Source organism: Raphanus sativus, chromosome 2, assembly GCF_000801105.2.
Source record: "Raphanus sativus cultivar WK10039 chromosome 2, ASM80110v3, whole genome shotgun sequence".
NCBI classification, from domain to species: domain Eukaryota; kingdom Viridiplantae; phylum Streptophyta; class Magnoliopsida; order Brassicales; family Brassicaceae; genus Raphanus; species Raphanus sativus.
Genome location: NC_079512.1, coordinates 11745906 through 11749903, shown reverse-complemented (window position 1 = coordinate 11749903; position 3998 = coordinate 11745906). Strand labels below are relative to the sequence as shown.

Below are 3998 nucleotides of genomic sequence, written 5' to 3'. Positions count from 1 at the left end.
CGTTGCCGGGGACTCTTTCTTATTACTTTTAGATTTAATTTAAGATTTAGCATAGATTTTGTTACTTTTGCTAATTTTTCTATTCTTTTGTTATTCAACACAAAGGATGGAGAATACAGATGTCGGCCAAGCATCGATCGACACGGAACATTGTCAATCGAGCGACGCAGATACAGAAGAATCGATCGTTTCATCCGAAACTTTATCGATCGATACCACCCAGCCGGAAGCAGGTAAGTACCCTCTTACCGATGCTGTTAATAAGAAAGTAGTCCAAACTGAACCAATAGGTCAATCAAGCAATATTTCTAGCCAAACTAATGAAAAATAGGGGACTGAAATCCCTGTTAAGTCAAACTCTACCTTAAACATAGGTAAAGAAATTAAATTGCCCTTGCAAGACTACTTAAACCCCGATAGGACCTATTCCAATAGGTCCGCTATCAGAATACCTGACGACGTCACCTCAAAAACCAAGTTTAATGCTGATTATTATAATATGGTGCGTCGAAACCCTTTTAAAGGATCTTCTCTAGAACATCCACAAGACCACATCGAAGGTCTAGAGGAATTGATTCCAGACGAGTACATTCGTTGCAGACTTTTTCCATTTTCACTAGAAGGGGGAGCCTTAAGATGGCTAAACTGTCTACCAAGAGGATCCCTGACTAGCTGGAAAGAGATTAGAAACGCTTTCCTTAAGCAATTCTTCGACGATACTCGTTACTGGGAAGTGAGGAGGCGAATCTCTACCTTCCGTCAAAATCCTCAGGAATCATTCAAAAACACATGGGGAAGATTCAAGAGTTACGAACTCGAATGCCCCCACCATGGTTATCCAGAACCACAATTTCTTAAGATCTTTTACAAAGGTGTTATTCTGAGCTATAAGACAACGCTTGATACAGCAAGCGAAGGGAATTTCGTTACTAGAAATCCTATGGAAGCAAGACGCCTAATCGAAAACATGGCAACAGGAAGATCCTATGAAGAGATGAATGAAGAAAAAGAAAAAGCTATAGTCTCAATAGAAAATACTGAGTTAGCTGAGATAAAAAATTCTATAAATTCGCTTCATTCCCTTCTGACAGATCGAAACCCACCTAACCTGTGCCAGTACTATAATAAAACTCTTCCTATATCAGATGATGAGCTCGACTTTATAGAAGAATTAGACACTACTGATCCTCATTCTGTGTTTAACGTCGACATCTTTACACGAGACTATGAAATCTGTATGCAGTCTCGTACTGGGAGAGAAAAGTACAATCTAAAACAAGCTCTTACAGGAAACCGTAAAATGAAGTCCGAATTCTATGGGAAAATAAACAGCGTTTACGGTGAGCTAAATCAGAAGATGGATTCATTAATTGAACACCTACGGGGAATGGAAAACCAAATTGCTAACCTTGCAACTACTCTAAAAAGAGAGATAGACCGTCTTCCTGGAAGGACCGATGCTAACCCTGGAGCAAAACGCCAGGCATATGCCGTGATGCACTACAAGAAAAATTGGTTTTACTAGCGGACGAAAAACGCTATCTAACGATATAATAACGGTTTTCGGAACACTGTATCATCGCCCGTCATAGTAGGTTAGACACATTACATAGCGGTTTTTTGCACTGTTATCGTATTGTGATATATTATAGCATTTGTTTGTATGCAATTAAATGTATTAAAACTCTTTTAGTGTAAAGAAATAGACTTCTCTCTCAGCCGCCGGACTATCCCTCAGCCTCTAGTTCTGTACTTTCCGGTGACCGGCGCGTGGTGGCTCCGTTAGCACCACCGCCGGTCTAGTTAGGCTCGTCGTCTCTGCTCTTTGTAGATCTGCTAGTTAGGTGTTGTGTTTGGGGTGCGATTCTGGGTCTGCGTTTTGGTGACGGAGCGGAAAGCTTTCATCTCTTTGAGGTCTCGTCGGGACTCGGTGGTGTGACGGGTGGAGTCAGTCCGTGTGGTTGTTTTGTCGGAGGTCTCTGCTAGGCTTAAGCTTCGTTTCCTCTTCTCTCTCTTCTTCATCTTCTCCTCTTTTGTCTCTTATCAAATCTGGGTTTCTAGGGTTTTGATTTCGCTAAGATTTCTGGATCTTGAGTTATCGCTCTGGTTTCAATCCTTTCAGATGATGTTGTTTTGGTGTACCTTGTCTGTATGCCTCAGATTGGTTTGTGCTTCATCTTTTATCCCATCTGATGTTTGTTATTTGACTTAGAGGTTGAATCCGAGGCGTCCTTGTTGGTTGGTAGTGTTTGTTTTCTGTCTGATTTCAGCATCGGTATAAGTGGGGGTGTGATGGTGGCGGTTGTGTATGATGAGCAGACCATGCCTTTATTCTCCAGAAGCTGCAGGGTTCTTCTCCCCTCTCTATCTCTCAGACGTTAAGGAGTTCTTCTCGCGGCCTTATAATAAGTGTTGTTTCCGGATGTTCTCATGAGTCTCTCGTTCTTCGGTGGCTTCGCTGAAGCAGTATAATGAAGTCGAGGGTTTATGCTTTCCGATGAAGGCTTTGCTTGAGGAGGGGGCTTTAGTTTCAGGTGGTGGTCTCTTCTGTTTGTGGAGTTTCTTGTTAGGCGTATTGGTTCTGGTTTGGTACCGTGAACGGATGGTTCAGGTATGTTGGGTCCGGTGTTACTGTGTTGGCCACAACTCCGCTTACACTCTTGTGCTTGGTTGGTTCTTGGCAAGAGTGCCGGCTGTTCTAAGATTAGTCGACTTATTTCTATTAGCCTTCTCAAGGATTGACATCGGTTATGTTTGTAAGAGTGCAGTCTCATCTTGTGTTCGTTTAAGTTGTTGTATGTGTTGCCCTTTGTTTGGGTTTGAGAATCCCGTTTGTGGGCTATGTTTCCGGGGATAGTAACGTGTTTCCGCCGGCTCTTGGATATTATGCTTGTATGTTCTAAGTTTTATCAATCAATTTCAGAAGGGAAAAAAAAAATTAAATATTTTTGTTAATTATTTAAAAATAAAAACATAATTAAAAATTTAAACGGGTTTTTATATTAAAATTTTTGTTTATTATTTAAGCTGATTACAATCAAACTCAAACTGGTTTACAAAACTAAACCAAAAACTTAAACTAACTTAAACCTAAACATATTTACTAACTAAACCTAATACATTAACGACAAAACCAAAATTAATAAACCTAACTAAACCAATCTTCTGAACTCCGCCGTCTTCAACCTCTTCTGCCTTCGCCTCCTCATGACTCCTCAAATCATCTTGCTCTGAACCGCATCTGCCTCCGCCTCCATCTCTGGTACGTAACACCTCCGGCGCATCTCCGCTATGTCAACCTTCACATCTGGCGCGCATCACTTTCATCATTATTCCAGATCTGTGAGCAAAAGCTAGATTTTATTAGAAAAGAAAAGATGAAAACAAGATGAACACGAAAGAAGAGACATACCAAGGAGGAAGAGGCGAGGTCATGGTGATGGTGGCTTCAGGACTTGAGCAGAGGTGGTGAGCTTGAACCCATGACGACAATAAGGATAAGGATAGATGATGAGAGAGGAGTATTGCAGAAGTGATGGGAGAAGATGATGAGAGAGGAGGATTTCAGATGAGTTATGGTGAGCAAGAAGTTGAAGAGATGGTGAGAGAGGCGGAAACGAGAGATCGTGAGAAAGAAGATGAAAGAGATATTGCAAAAAATAAAAAAATATGATGAATCACTTTGTCCGTCAGATTAAGTGAAATCAACGGTGGAGATCAAATTTAGTCTATCCTTACCATCCTGTTTTAACCAATGAGAAATTTTATCATTGTTTTATTAATTGACCAATGGAAAAGAAAGATGAGGATTAACAAAGAGTTAGTTGTAACCATTGGATTAAAAGCAATCAATGGACATAGATTAACTAATTTAAAACTGTTTTTATTTAGTTGTAATTTTATTGTTTAAATAATTTTATTTATATAGAAATTAAATTATCATTTACATTTATAGAGTTAATGAAAAAATTATTGGATTTCAGATTTATAGTATAAAA

General features: G+C 39.7%; 1 long non-coding RNA gene and 1 other non-coding gene across 2 annotated transcripts; both read right to left on the bottom strand.

Moving 5' to 3' along the window:
- Positions 1-730: 730 nt before the first annotated feature.
- Positions 731-837, bottom strand: LOC130508844 (small nucleolar RNA R71). The gene has a single exon (XR_008943029.1). It is a non-coding gene; the product is annotated as a small nucleolar RNA R71 (small nucleolar RNA).
- A 2157-nt stretch (positions 838-2994) lies between these two features.
- On the bottom strand, positions 2995-3704 carry LOC130507836 (uncharacterized). The gene is made up of 2 exons (XR_008942453.1): positions 3413-3704; positions 2995-3340 (listed from the first exon to the last, which is right to left on the bottom strand). It is a non-coding gene; the product is annotated as an uncharacterized LOC130507836 (long non-coding RNA).
- Between the last annotated feature and the right edge of the window lie 294 nt (positions 3705-3998).